Here is a 15,434-nt window from a genome sequence, read left to right as displayed (position 1 = left end):
CCATTGATCATCATCATATTGCCATATACATTGCACTGCTCTTCATCATGATCATTGTAATGATTCATCTGGTTAAAAGGTGGTACACAACAAGACTCCCTTCTCAGCAGAGACATACACTTAGCTCATCAGCTAGTGAAGAAAACGCACCAAGGCATCCGTTCACAATCAATATTGATGATGGTTGAGCATACTTTGTTCAACGGCCGGGAGGATGTACGATTTCAACGAAAGTACAAAATTGTACGATTAGACCTAGACAAATAGCTAACCATAAATAGGTTAAGATTTCCCAGCCACCTAAAGAAATAAACGATAATATGCTCTAAATATAAATATGTGACATGCACTACTGACCTAAATAAATATACAACGGACAGCTGCATGCATTTGTGTACATACACTGTTAAGATATTTACGGCACTATCATAAAACACATTCTGGATGACCTGCATGTGGTCAAATCACACACCATCTGCATGATAACCATTGTGACCGTCATAAATATGACCCTTGGAATATTCCACTGTTGGATTTGTAGTAATTGCTTAGTCCTAAATAGAGATAACACATTTCCCTAGCAATATGATACTCAGAGCTAATTAAACATACCTAAGATCGTAAGTAAACAATCATACTCATAGAAATTGTATATAAACCTTGCATTTTACCAAATAAAATCAGTACGAAAGAAAACTCTGACGTATTCACATCTCCGAAGCCCAATTTGTTCAAGTACCGATTGCGGCGACCATTTGTTACTGGTACATGAACCGGTGGCATACATACATAACATTTTCAGCATACGATTGTCATATTGACAATCACCAGAATCAAGTGAATCTACATCAACAGATTCATTTGATTTACTCACCTTTCTTCCAGCCCGTCCTTGGGTTCCAGTCCAGCGTGCTGACCGATCTCCCAGCTCGTGACCAATAGGTCCTCCGACCTTTCGCCCGTGCTGCCAAACATCGGCCCACCCCCCGTGGCCAGCTCCGCCCGTCTCTGGATCGGCTTAGACGCGGATGTCACCCCGTGCAGCGCCTCGGACCCAGGGATCATCCGATTCCCCAGCCGGTAGACCGCTCACGGGCGGCATCCGCTTTTGTGCCGCCATCCCCGACGTTAGCAGCTGGCTTCGATGCCCTGGACCCGGACCCGAACTTCTGCTCATCTCGGAACCCCCTTCTCGGGCGCCCCCTCGTCCGTCGACGCACCACGCAACTCGCCCCCCCCAGGGATAGTGGTAACCCGGGTATCTTCTACCTTCTTTGTCTCCTTTCTGCCCTAGCGTTAGTCTCTGTCTTCCGTGCTCGTCCACCCTTCTCCGTATGCCTCGCCCGTTGCCCCTCCTTGTGCGTCGTCTACGCTTCGGCTCCCGGGCCTGTTTTAGGGGTTCCTTCCCCGGGTTGTGGCTTCAGGTCCCCTATATGGGCGGTCCGCGTCCGTTTCTCGCTGTCCTTCTTTAAGTTACAAATGACCGGGGATACGAAATCCATTATGGTGTAGGGCCCGTCATATTTCGGGGCCAGTTTTTCCGCAAACCCTTCGGCCGCGTTGGATAGATGGTGTTGCTTGGCCCATACCTTGTCTCCAATCGTGGGTTTCCACGCTCTCCTCCTCAGGTTATAATACCTCGCCTGGTCCTGCGCCGCTCTTTCGAGATTCCGCCTCACCAGTTGAAACACCTCTCTCAACTTGGCCGCGTTCTCGTCCGGAGTGTGCGTGCCCTGTCCTGTGCCAAGCGCTTCGTCATCGTATAGAGCCTTTGGTAGCCTCGGCTCTCTCCCTTGGACCACGAACGCCGGCGAGTACCCGGTGGATTCGGACACCCCTGAATTTACGGCCAACATTATCTCTGGCCATTTCTCATCCCAGTTCCTCTGGTTCCCTTCGGTGAACTGAGCTATCATAGTTTTCACTGTCCGGTTTGTTCGCTCCGTCGGGTTCTCCTGCGGCGTGTACCGGTCCGTGAACTGATGCCGTACACCCATCTGCTCCAAAAACCTCTTAAAAGCTCTACTGGTGAACTGGACGCCATTATCCGTGATCACCACCTTCGGCACGCCAAACCGGGACACGATGCGCTCTCGGAACGCTTTCGTTAGTGCTTCCGCAGTGGCCTTTCTCAAGGGGACCAACTCGGTCCATTTCGAGAACCGATCCACCATCACCAATAACATGGCATTCCCATGCTTTGACCTGGGCAGAGGGCCCACGAAGTCGGCACACACCGTTGCCCACGGCTCTTCTGGCACTTGTGTCAGCATTTTCCCGGCCGCCTGCAGTTGACTTGGTTTGTAGCGTATGCACCTTTCACACTTTCTCACGTATGTCCTCACATCTCGGTGCATCCCCGGCCAGTAGTATCGGGCGGCTACTCGGGCCATTGTCCTTCTGCCGCCCGCGTGCCCCGCCTCCGGCGAGTCGTGATTCTCACTTATAACTCTCTCTCTTAGATCCTTCGGTACGCATAACTTCCATGATGCTATCTCCTCTTCTCCAGCCCGGTGCGGGATGTGCCGGTATATCCGGCCTGCTTCCTCGACGTAATCCGGATATTTCCTCGGTTCCGTCCTCATCCTCTCTTTGACCTTTTTAATCCATCCGCACTCTGCCTCCGGTTCGTGTCCCTTTTCTGCTTCCTCCTCGGTGGTTCTCAGGCATCGCTCCGCCAATGGCTGTCGGGACAGTGCATCCGCCACTACGTTCAGCTGCCCTTTCCTATATGCCACTTCGAAGTCGTATTGTTGTAGCTCCAGCGCCCACCTGGCGATCCTCCCTGTTGGGCTCTCGATGCTGTTCAACCATTTCACCGCCATGTGATCCGTGACCACCTTGAAATGGTATCCCTCCAGACAGGGCTTTAGCTTTCTTATAGCCCATACAATGGCCAGACACTCCTTTTCAGTCGCCGAATAGTTCTTTTCTGCGCTATTCAGAGTCCTACTGGCGTATGATATGACCCTCTCGCCCTTCTCCGTCTCTTGCGCCCCCAGTCCGTAGTCGCTGGCGTCCGTCTGGAGCACGAATTTCTTTGAGAAATCTGGGCATGCCAACACCGGATCTGCTGTCAGCCGACTTTTTACGTCCTCGAACGCTTGTTGCTGTTCCGTTGACCATTCCCCCTTGGCCTTCTTCTTCAGCAAAGTGCTGAGGGGCTGCACCAACGTGGCGAATCCCTTTACGAAACGCCGGTACCAGGAGGCCACGCCCAAGTATTGTCGTAGCTCTTTGCCACTCGCTGGCGGCTGCAACTCCTTAATGGCCGCCACTTTCTCGGGATCGGTGCAGATTCCGTCTCCCGTTACCAAATGCCCCAGGTATCGTAGCTCCTTCCTAAAAAATTGACACTTGTCCACATTTAGGCGCAAGTTGGCGTTCTTCAACCGTCGAAAAACTTCTTTGAGGTTGCGCTTGTGCTCCTCCTCGGTACGGCCGATGACAATGATGTCGTCTTGGTACGCGAACGCGTGTGGCATCATCTCGGGGCCTATCACCTGGTCCAATGCCCTCTGAAACGTAGCCGAGGCTGAGTGGAGTCCGAATGGCATCACCTTCCACTGGAACAGCCCTTTGCCGGGCACCGTGAACGCGGTGAACTTTCTACTGCCTTCCTCCAGTGGTATCTGCCAATATCCGTCCTTTAAGTCCAAGCTACTGATGAACCGTGCCTCCCTGAGCTGGTCCAAAATATAGTCTATTCTTGGCATGGGGTACGCATCCTTGATGGACTTCGCGTTTATCTGTCTGAAGTCCACGCATAATCTCCACTTTCCCGTCTTCTTTTTGACCATCACGATGGGTGAACTGTACGGGCTCTTCGATGGCTCAATACCCCCTCTTTCCAGCAGTTCGTCAACCTGTTGGTTGATTTCGGCTTGCATCTTGGGATTTTTGGGATAGTAGCGCTGTTTGACCGGCTGTGCATCACTCATAGAGATCGTGTGTGTAGCTATGTTCGACACTCCCTTCAGTTCTCGGAACTCTTCCAGCTCCTTTGCCAGGAAGTTTTCAACCGATCCCTCCTCCGCTCGCGTTCCGTCGGATGCGGGCTCGACAGACCTTCCCGTGTTCGCTACCACCGCCACTGACAGCTTCTCCTCCAACCGCCCCTGGCGGTGGCCTCTCGCCGGGATCACAATCCTGTGTCCCGCACAGGTCACCTCTGCTCCGACCGCGGCGAGGAAATCCCATCCCAGAACCAGCTCATCTATTACTCCGGGCAACACGAGAAGCGGGATTGTAACGATCTTGTCCCCGAAGGCCAGCTCCACCTCGATCTGGGAATTGATTTCCCGGCTGCGTCCGTCAGCCAGCCGCACCAGCTTCCTCGTCTCTTTCTGTCGCCTCTCTTCCCCCAGTCTACTCGCCGCCTCGCAGCTGATAAAACTGCTTGTCGCCCCGGTATCGACCGTTGCTTTCCAGTTGCTGCCCGCGATCCTCACTACCGCCGACAGCTGGACATCCTCCTCCGTGAGTTCTCCTATGAGCTTTGGGGGGCTTCGTCTTGCGACCCTGGCACGGCCCTCCGCGGCTTGGGTCGCGGGGCGTTTCCCGCTTTCTGGCAGCACTGCCATGTCGGGGCTCCTACCTTGCCGCACCTCCAGCAGATCGGCCATCGCATGCTTGTGCCCAATGGCGGTCACTTCCACATCGTCGACACGCCTGGGCTGGGTTTTTCACGAGCCCAGCCTCTATGTTCGTGTTCGCTTGGTCGTCCCGCCGCGTTGGGAGCGGCCTTTTTTCCCTTGTCGAATCAGAGCTGGCTGTCGTGTCGCCCTGACAGCGGCGACATATCTCCGTTACTGCCGGACGAGCGAACGGATTGTTTGCTTTTGCCTTATTCGCCGGACACTCCCGTTGGAACTCCAGCCGGTCCCTCTCCAGAGCCTCAAACTCGTCGGCCAGCGTCATCATGTGATCCAGGTCTCTGCACCTATGTGGCCGGATGAACACCCTCAGATCGGGCATGCTGTTGTCTCTAATGAGCTCCAACTGCTCTTCGGGCGTGCATTTTAGTGGCCGCATAAGGGTCTGCATCTCCACCATGTAGTCCTTGAATGGCTCTCCCCATCTTTGCTTCCTCAACCTCACCTCCTGGAGTAATTTTTCAAAATACCCCCTCGGCAGGAAGTATGCTTGGAAGCTACGCGCAAATGCGTCCCATGTCTGCCACTGCCTGTTGTTGGCTACAAACCACATGAGCGCCCGACCCTTTAGCAGCTCAGGCATGGCTCGCGGAATTAGATTCAACTCCAACCCGTACATGTCGGCTGACCACTCGATCTGTTCCAGGAACTCGAGTGGTTTCGCCGTTCCGTCGAACCGAAACGACCACTCCCTGACCTGCTTGGCGACGTGGGCAAAACTCGAACTGGGCGGTCTCGTGGTTTGTTCATCTAGTCCCCGTCGACGATCCTCCCCTGCTCTCCCTTCTACCAATCCCTGTGGGTTTCTCTCGCCCCCTTGCTCCGGCTGTGCTGGCCTGGTTGGCCTCTCCCCACTCTCTGCCCGCGGTCGGCTAGGCGACCGGCTTTTCACCGGGACCGCCAGGCTCGCGATGAGCTCCTCTGCCGGGTCTGACGGCCGTCTCCACAGCGTTACTTGCTCCGCACTCGCCGGCAGCGTCAGGCGCTCGTATGGATCCGCCCCGTCCTCCATTTGGGCCGCGGTCACGGCTCCTCCCGCCTTCATCTCCCAGGCCTCGATCGCGTCCGCATACTCCGGTTCCTCTCCGTGTTTCTCTACCCACTCCTTGAAGATTCGGCGCATCTCGGTCAGCGTGCCTTCCAATCGAAGACCGCACGCCCGCGCGCACTGGACCAAGTCCCCTTTCCTCAATGAATTAACCCATCGTCGGCTCCTCATTTTTATGCCCTCGCGATACCAAACTCAATACCGCCCTTCCCAAATGCACTTTGTCTTTTGCTTGTCGAGAGGCCCCACGTTGGGCGCCAGTTGTAACGTTCCGTCCTTTTCCCGTCTGATGCAGCTGGGCTGGCTCAGCGGTCGGTAGGCTCGCTGCAACAATATTTGTATGTTGCCCCGACGACAAGTAAGAAGGCACGGGTTGGGTCTTGTACTGGTATGCTAGTATGCTTTATTGGTATCTTAAGTCTATCTTACGCTATTCCGACTCCGGTGCGGGTTCTCCTCGTGGTTCTCCTCTGTGGTTCGATGAGCGGGTCGCTCCCTGGGCCCCCCACGGCGTCGCCGAGCGTGGCACCGCCGGCTCTACTGACTGGGGCTAGCGATTCTTGGCACGTGGCCCAAATCCGCCTCTCAGTCAGGCGCCTGACGCGTTCGCTCTCACTCGACTCCCTTGGCTTTGCGGCCCGAGGGTGCCTCACTCCTGGTGGGTTGCGCGTCAAGCGTGGCACCGTTGGTTCAAGGGATTGGGGTCTTTGGCTCCTGGCTGCACGCTCGAGTCCGCCTCTCAATCCTCACACAACGTGTTCGCTTTCTAACGCTCTTTTCCCTTCGCTTGGTCTCACTCTTGTCGCTCACTGTGCACTTCACTCTTGCTAGCTCCGTTTGCTGACTGTCCCCTGTTCCTGGTCGCGGCCCTCCTCTTATAGGCTCGCATCTGCGTCAGCGCCGCCGATGCCGCCTGGCGCTAACGGCACTTTCCGCCATGCGGTGCCCGTATTTTTCCATCGGCGTTCCTTCATTCCCTTGTCGGGTTCCCAACGGGACCTGGCTGGTGGCGTGATCTCATGACCATATTTGGTCATGCGCTGGGCCACTGCCGGCCCGATCCCGTCATCCCGCGGCTCTCTCTCCAGGGGTCCTCCCCTCTCATCTTGGGTTCCCGGGAGAGCTCTCCTCGGGAATTCGCCGCCTCCGGATATCCCCGGATAACGGCCGTTAGCGCTTAACCCTGCACTAACAGGAATACCTTTCCTCACAATGTTCTACAAGTAGCTTGGTTACTCCAAGAAAGCGTATTGTTAAATTTTAATCCTAAGTTTTCCACATGATCTACGTAATTAATTTGTTTTCCTTCGATTTCAAGTTTTGGATAGGCCATCGTATTTAGTTGCTTCTTGTATATAATTACACATTTACATTTATCTGGATTAAGTGCCAGACCATTACGCTTCGCCCAGCTACTCACATTGAACAAATCACTGTTACACACACTTATACACTCATCAATTTTACTCAATGGACGAATAACATACATTTGGGCGTCATCCGCATACATATGACTTTTACAATTTAACAGGACTTCTGGCAGGTCATTCACATATAATGAGAACAAAAGCGGCCCAAGAACTGAACCTTGAAGCACACCACGTGTAGTGCTCATCATTGAAGAAATTCTACTTCCACTTACTACTACCTGTCTTCTATCCGTTAAATACGATTTTAATAGCTTTATAGCTAGCTTACTAAAATTGAAAAAGTTAACTAATTTACTTAATAAGATTTCGTGGTTAACCGTGTCAAACGCTTTACTAAAGTCAAGTAGTACTAATAGCGTCACATTTCCTTCATCTTGTGTTAATCTAATGTCTTCCGTTATATTTACTATTGCCGTAGTACAGCTTCTGTAACCTGACTGTTTGTCACTTAGTAGTTCATTGTTATCTAGGAAAGTTCGAATTTGTTAAGACATTAATTGTTCAAGAACTTTTGACAAAAACGATAGAATTGATATAGATCTATATTCATTTTTTCCTTTAGGGACCGGGGTTATTTTCGCAAGCTTCCATGTACTTGGAAATATTGATTTTGTTAAGACAGTATTGCAAATATAAGTCACATGTGGTAATATTTTCGGAAGTAAGATTTTTAGAAATTTTGGATGTATTTCATCCAGTCAGATTGCATTTGCCTTAATTTTAAGCACAGATTCAAGGACATCACACTGACTGGCACACATGAAGCTAAAGTTATTATCACAGGAACTATTCGGTATATTGTCAAGATAATGATTATATGCTACTTCAGGTACCCCGTTTATCACAAATTTTCTATTTAATTCATCTATGTCTACATCAATTTTGGTGTTATTTGTCCTCTTCCCTATTCCCAAATCTTTGAGCTCCCTCCATGTCCTTCTTGTTAATATTGCACTTTGAAACCTAACAGAATAAAAATACTTTTTAGCTGTCAGTATTAATAGGTTGGTTTTTTTCCTTAAAGCTTTAAATTCTTGATACTGAACAGACGTTCTGTCTGTCTTTAATTTACGCAGCGGTACGAATTATTCATAAAGACATGTTATGTGAGCTCGTAGTTGTTCTCCTTGAGAATTAACATCATCCATGTTAAATATTATATTCCAGTCATATGTATTGAATTCGTCATTAAGTTTGGTAATGTCAATGCTCTTAAAATTTCGGTACCATATGTCGTCGTCAATCATTTTATACCCGATACTCAAAATGAGTATTGGGGTATATTAGATTTGTGGTAAAGTGGATGTGTGTAACGTCCAGAAGGAATCGTTTCCGACCCCATAAAGTATATATATTCTTGATCAGCATCAATAGCCGAGTCGATTGAGCCATGTCTGTCTGTCCGTCTGTCCGTCCGTCCGTCTGTCCGTCTGTCCGTCCGTCCATCTGTCCGTCCCCTTCAGCGCCTAGTGCTCAAAGACTATAAGAGCGAGAGCAACGATGTTTTGGATCCAGACTTCTGTGATATGTCACTGCTACAAGAATATTTCAAAACTTTGCCCCGCCCACTTCCGCCCCCACAAAGGGCGAAAATCTGTGGCATCCACAATTTCGACGATACGAGAAAACTAAAAACGCAGAAGATGACTATATCTTCTAGAGTGCAAAATCTGAACCAGATCGTATAATTATTATAGCCAGAATCAAGAAAACAATTTCTCTCTCTAACACACAGGTTTCATGGTCGGTTTTGCCAAATGCAAAATATGAGTTCAAGGATCTCAGAACCTATAAGAGCCAGAGCAACCAAATTTGGTATCCACACTCCTGTGATATCGGACCTTGACCATTTTGTGTCAAAATTTCGCCACACCCCTTCCGCCCCCGCAAAGGACGAAAATCTGAGGCATCAACAAATCTCAGAGACTATTAAGGCTAGAGTAACCAAATTTGATACACACACTCCTTTAAAATGTCACTATAAAACGTATATCTCAAAAATTCGCCCCACCCTCTTGCGCCCCCACAAAGGACGAAAATCTGTTGCATCCACAATATTGCAGATTCGAGAAAACTAAAAACGCAGAATCATAGATAATGACCATATCTATCAGATTGCTGAATCTGGATCAGATTAGATCATTTTTATAGCCAAAAGGAACAAATCAATTTGCAGTGGCTACGCAGCGCCCGACGTCACGCTCAGACTGATTTTCTGTCTCTCTCGCACGCACTCTTTGTCGTATCGTTTAATATTAGTGGCGTCTGCCGGAGGAGAGCCATACTGACTTAGTATCGGGTATAACTGTAGAGTTGCGGTGTCCGCAGCAACTCACAACGTTCCCCCTCGTTACAATTAAAATCATAAGTCAGGAAAAGTAGGTCGTGTCTGGAAAATGTTGGGACAGATAACTGATCATAAAGAACGATTTTTTCTTTATCATTGACAAAACAAAGGTCCAATAATGTACTTGCAGTGTTTGAGAAATGTGTTGGTCTACTATTATTGACTAGATGCAAGCCTAACGATGCCATCGCTGACTCCATATGTCGTTCCTTCAGTATATTGCTGTTTAGATCCCCGATTATAATTACGTCAGTATAGCTTACAGATAGGTCTGAAATTGCATCAATTACTTGTTGGTATATTGTATTGCGGTGTGGTCTGAACAGACAGCCCAATAGTAATTTAAGAGAACTGTTAGAGGCCGATAATACTATAAAAAGGTATTCTATTGCACTTTCTGGAGGGTGCTTGCATATTAATTTGGATTTGAGTTTCTTGTTTATGTATACAGCAACACCCCCACCATTTCCTTCCCGATCAGATCCGGTACACAAAATGACATTATCACATAGATGCGGCATGAACCACGTTTCCGAAACACAAACTACATCAACATTTGATTGTTCAAACATATCTCGGAACTCATCAATCTTACCATACAGACTCTGAGCATTTATATGACAAATATTTATGCCATCTTTTTGTTTAGCCAGCGTACGAATCAATATCCTACTATTCGTTGGAAGTCTATTCATATTATGGACCATTTAAAAAATACTAAAATGCCAACAGCTCGCAACAACGCCGCCTTCTCTCTCACACTCTCTATTCGCAGGATTATCACTGGATCAACAGCTGTTCAGTGAGTTCTCTGTCGGATCCTAAAGATGTCTTTCACCCTTGGGAGGGGTGTTAGGTTAAGGGCAAAGCACATTTTGTTGAATCGCACCTTCAACATTTCACCTTCTTCAAAGGTATTCCATGAATACGGAGATCACACGCAATGTCCGCTTTGGCGCGCTCAACACATTGTGTGCTTAGATCTCTAAGTTGCGCACGTATTTCTTGCATACCATGTACCTCATTTTTGAGTTTGATAATTTGCTGCTCCATTTCGTGGATTACCTCACCCGCCTTTTCCAATTGCAGGAAACGTTCAGTAAGTTTCTTCACATCTACTGCCATACCAAGAATTTGATTGGTCATAGCTGTGAACTTTTCCTCTATGGCCTGCAATACACCCTCAGACTTTAACGTATTTGCCGTGATTAGTTCAGCCTGCTTAGCAAACATTCTGTCCAGGGCTTTCTGAATATTTTCTGGTATTTCCTCAGAACTCTTCGAGTTCTTCGAGTTGAAACTGGAGCCATGTTCAAAACGTTTTTCCGTTACGGTGATGCTTGAAATACTGCTTTATACTGCTTGATATACTGCTTTGCCGACTCTTTACAATGCGTTGCCAATCACTTTGCTGTCTGCACGGCTTGCAACCTTTTATTGGGTATGGCTACGTTAGTCTCTCTGACTCCGAAAGATCAAATGCTGGTATACTGAGAGTGGTTCAGAACAATAACAAATATTCTTCTTCCACAGCACAACCAAAAACAAATATTTTTCCACTGTATTTTATTAAAATTGGCGTTGTAGCGTTAACTTCAATTATTTCCACCGTCAATTGTTGTCTTTCAATGCGGACACAGTTTATGATGTGAACAAAACACTCTGTTTAATAAATAATAGTGTATCACTTGAGTTTTTCACGATTTTGTTCCTCTGTATGTTGTACACGACTTGCTTGCTTGGCGCCTGAGTATTTATTATTTAAAGAGAGTATTTAAAGGATTCGCAAAATTAAGTCATCAGCCGAATGATTGGCCAATCGCAGGTCGCATCGGGTTTCCTGTGAAGATTGAAATCCACCAGCACGATGTAATATCAAAATAAATTCCAGAGCAATTTAATTTCAATTTATTTTCCATTGAAATTGTTGAAATTTGTCCTATATATTGTATTTGTTGAAATGCTTTTTGGCACCCACTCCAAGGTCTCTCTGTGGATTACCAGGGATGCTGAACCCTGGAAAAAGTATACTTCTAGGGTATTCCCTAGCTTCGGCTTACCCTTTTCTCCATTTACGAGTGCCATTAAAGGCCAGGAAAATATTAAATTGGTTTCGGTCTGCGCCTGTGTATGGTTCTCTGGGTCTCTGTTCTGCGTCTATGTTCTATTTGCTGGTAATCCTTATCTAATTTATGCAAATTCCGTATCGGTTTAATGACACAACAGACGCCGTGGGGCGCACGATTTGCGGCGACTAATACGTTTGATTGTAATTAGTTGTAATTGGTTTATGTTAATTGCTTTGCGTCCGTTCGTCCATCCGTCCGTCCGTCCATCTGTTAAATAAAACTTACCTCACCCGAGCACTTTAAACTGTGACCAAAGTTGTTCCTTTTCCGATGATATTGTTTCTGCTCGCGTTGCATAAATGTTTGGCGGCTTTGCACATAAAAAAACTATCAGTCGGTGAAACAGAAATTGGTTAGCAACAATTGCATTAATGTTTGGGTTTTAATTGCCAAATACACAGAGAGAAACGCACACATATGTATGCAAGTTAACGTACCCAATTATATTGAGCTCTTATACGAGTTGTAAACAATCTTTGGCTTTCCAAAACGAAAACAATTTCAATCTTGGGCCTCCGCCTAATTGATTTCTAAGATGTACAATCTCAAGGGCTCCCGCCGCAATCCCAATCTTTGACACTCGCCTAAATGGAAAACCAATGTTTGCCCACACGCGGCTTCTCATAAACAATCTCACTCCCGGCTTTCTGCAGATCCTGCACTTTAGGCATTTTACAGTTCTCTCTTTGGATGACGAAATCCAATACTCGGGATGGCGAAATCAATTGAAATGTTTATAGAAAAACTATTCCCGAAAGGGATCAACGATGCAAAGATCAGAAAGTTCAAGTCAGTCTTGATCCAGAAGCGACACCGCAAAGTCGAGCTAAAAATTAAGATCGCGCAAACCCTTTGTCCGGAATCCTTTGTGACCCTCTACTTAAATCTATATCAGTAAAGTTAGAAGTAAAATAAAACCTTTTTAAAAACACAATCCGCTACCGCAGTTATTTAATTGGCGCCCAACGTGGGGCGACGTTGTATAAAAAGCACCGAATAATAAAAGTGTTGCGTCGTGCCGAAACCCGAAGGACAATTAATTAATGGAATAAATCCTTCAGATATAAAAACGCGGAGTGACTGTGAGATATAATATAAGAAAAAGTGAGATAAAAAGGAAACAAACCGGAGCTTAGGGTGTGCAAAAATAAATACAATATACAATACAAATACAAATACAAATACAATACAAAATACAAATAAATACAAAAGCTAATCAAGACAATTCAAAAATACAAAAAAACCAAAAAAACCAAAGTTTTTAAGTTCAATTAGGTTATATTAGATTATAAAAACAAACATATAAGAAAAATTTAAGGTGGATCAACTAACTTTAGATTTTGGAAAAACTAAAAATGGTTAACTCACAAACAAGGACCGATCTCACTGCAGATCTGGTCAAACAATTGATAGCACTTCAAATTTCACAAGTACAGGAGCAAATTGTAAATTTAAAACAACAAATAGAAACTAAATCCGATCAGGTATCAGATTATCAGTCAGAAACAATAGACGAGGCAATAAAAGATGACACCACATTAAAGGTAATAGAATCCCTACCAATTTTCAATGGTGGATTAAACCAATACGTAGGATGGAGGGAAGCTGCAGAAACTGCAGTGAAGTTATATAAGAAAGGAAGTAAGCAATTTTATATTGCCTTAACAATTTTGAGAAACAAAATAACAGGACCAGCACATGACGCACTGACCAACCACGGGACAGTTTTAAATTTTGATGCCATACTTTCACGACTTGACTTTGTTTACAGTGACAAGAGACCAATTTACATAATAGAACAGGAAGCGTTCTCCGACAAGGGAACCTTTCAATAATAGATTTCTATAACGAGGTTAACAAGAAAATGACCTTGTTAATAAATAAGACAATAATGACTCACGGAAAGGACAGTGAAATCACGAAAGAATCAAATAAGAAAATTAGAGAGAATGCCTTACGCATTTTTGTCACTGGCCTAAACGGCGGCATTGCAGAAATCCTATTTTCATTTAATCCCCCAGATTTACCGAATGCCTTGGCAAAGGTACAGGAATTTCAATCAAATAACATTCGGGCCCAATTTGCCTACCAATTCAGTGGCTCCAGAAATTCAGGGAATAATAACTACAATACATTAAGATTCAACCAACGACAACCAAGGACTAATAGTTCACCATTCGACCAAAAAAGGGATCTTCAGAGGAATAACATGTCATGGGGACAACCCTATTTCTTGGGTAATAGACAACAAAATCAGGCCCCAGAACCAATGGATGTAGACGAATCGATACAAATCAAGAACCGACAGAACAGCAATCAATTCAGGGGAAATAATAATAATATAAATTATCGGGAGAATACTAACGGTTATTATAGAAGAAATAATAACAATTATAACCAAGCTCAGCATTTTAGGGTAAACGTAGTACCGAATAATCAGTCTAACGAAAATCAGGCGCAGAAACGAAAGCCAAACGAAATGTCGGAACAACCGGCTAATAAAGCAATGCGGATAAATAACGTTGAGGAGGACCATTTTTTAGATCAGCCCCCGAAGTAGGTCTGCCCTACTTAAAAAGAGTAGATAAAAAAATAAACAGAGAATTAAAAGTTTTGATAGATACGGGAGCAACTTCCTGTTATATAAAAAAGGGAATTTACGAAAATAAAACGAGGGGGAACGTTGTGAGTTGCTGCGGACACCGCAACTCTACAGTTATACCCGATACTAAGTCAGTATGGCTCTCCTCCGGCAGACGCCGCTAATATTGAACCACACGACAAAGAGTGCGTGCGAGAGAGACAGAAAATCAGTCTGAGCGTGACGTCGGGCGCTGCGTAGCCAGTGGAAATTGATTTGTTCCTTTGGCTATTAAAATGATCTGATCTGATCCAGATTCAGCAATCTGATAGATATAGACATTATCTATGATTCTGCGTTTTTAGTTTTCTCGAATGTGCAATATTGTGGATGCAACAGATTTTCGTTCTTTGTGGGGGCGGAAGGGGGTGGGGCGAAATTCTGAGATATACGTTTTATAGTGAGATCTAACAGAAGTGCGAATAGTGGTTACTCTAGCCTTAATAGTCTCTGAGATTTTTGGATGCCCCAGATTTTCGTCCTTTGCGGGGGCGGAAGGGGGTGTGGCGAAATTTGGACACGAAACGGTCAAGGTCCGATATCACAGGAGTGTGGATACCAAATTTGGTTGCTCTGGCTCTTATAGGTTCTGAGATCCTTGAACTCATATTTTGCAATTGGCAAAGCCAACCATGAAACCTGTGTGTTAGAGAGAGACAGAGCGAGAAAGAATGAAATTCTTTTCTTGATTCTGGCTATAATAATTATACGATCTGGTTGAGATTTTACACTCTAGAACATATAGTCATCCTCTACGATTCTGCGTTTCTCTAGCTCTTATAGTCTTTGAGCACTAGGCGCTGAAGGGGACGGACGGACGGACGGACAGACGGACAGACAGACAGGGCTCAATCGACTCGGCTATTGATGCTGATCAAGAATATATATACTTTATGGGGTCGGAAACGATTCCTTCTGGACGTTACACACATCCACTTTTACAACAAATCTAATATACCCCAATACTCATTTTGAGTATCGGGTATAATTATCAATTTATAAGAAAGTTGCTACAGTGAATGGGTTTTCAATAATTAAATATTTCCATAATATAACTATTTTCAACACAAAACAAGTGTTTTATGAAATAGATGGAATGGAGGCAGATTTACTAATAGGATTTAACCTATTAAAGAAAATCGGAGCTGTTATTGATACAGGAAAGGGGACTTTAAGTTATAAAG

General features: G+C 45.9%; 1 protein-coding gene across 1 annotated transcript in view; it reads right to left on the bottom strand.

The window, feature by feature from the left end:
• LOC117193941 overlaps positions 1–11,954 on the bottom strand; it is a 97,221-nt gene extending 85,267 nt beyond the window's left edge. The window contains exon 1 of the mRNA XM_033398603.1: positions 11,835–11,954. The gene's annotated coding sequence lies outside the window, so the exon portion shown is untranslated. The remainder of the gene's footprint in view (positions 1–11,834) is intronic.
• Positions 11,955–15,434: the final 3,480 nt, after the last annotated feature.

This window comes from Drosophila miranda (assembly GCF_003369915.1).
Source record: "Drosophila miranda strain MSH22 chromosome Y unlocalized genomic scaffold, D.miranda_PacBio2.1 Contig_Y2_pilon, whole genome shotgun sequence".
NCBI lineage: Eukaryota > Metazoa > Arthropoda > Insecta > Diptera > Drosophilidae > Drosophila > Drosophila miranda.
This window is presented reverse-complemented; position numbering and strand designations above follow the sequence as displayed.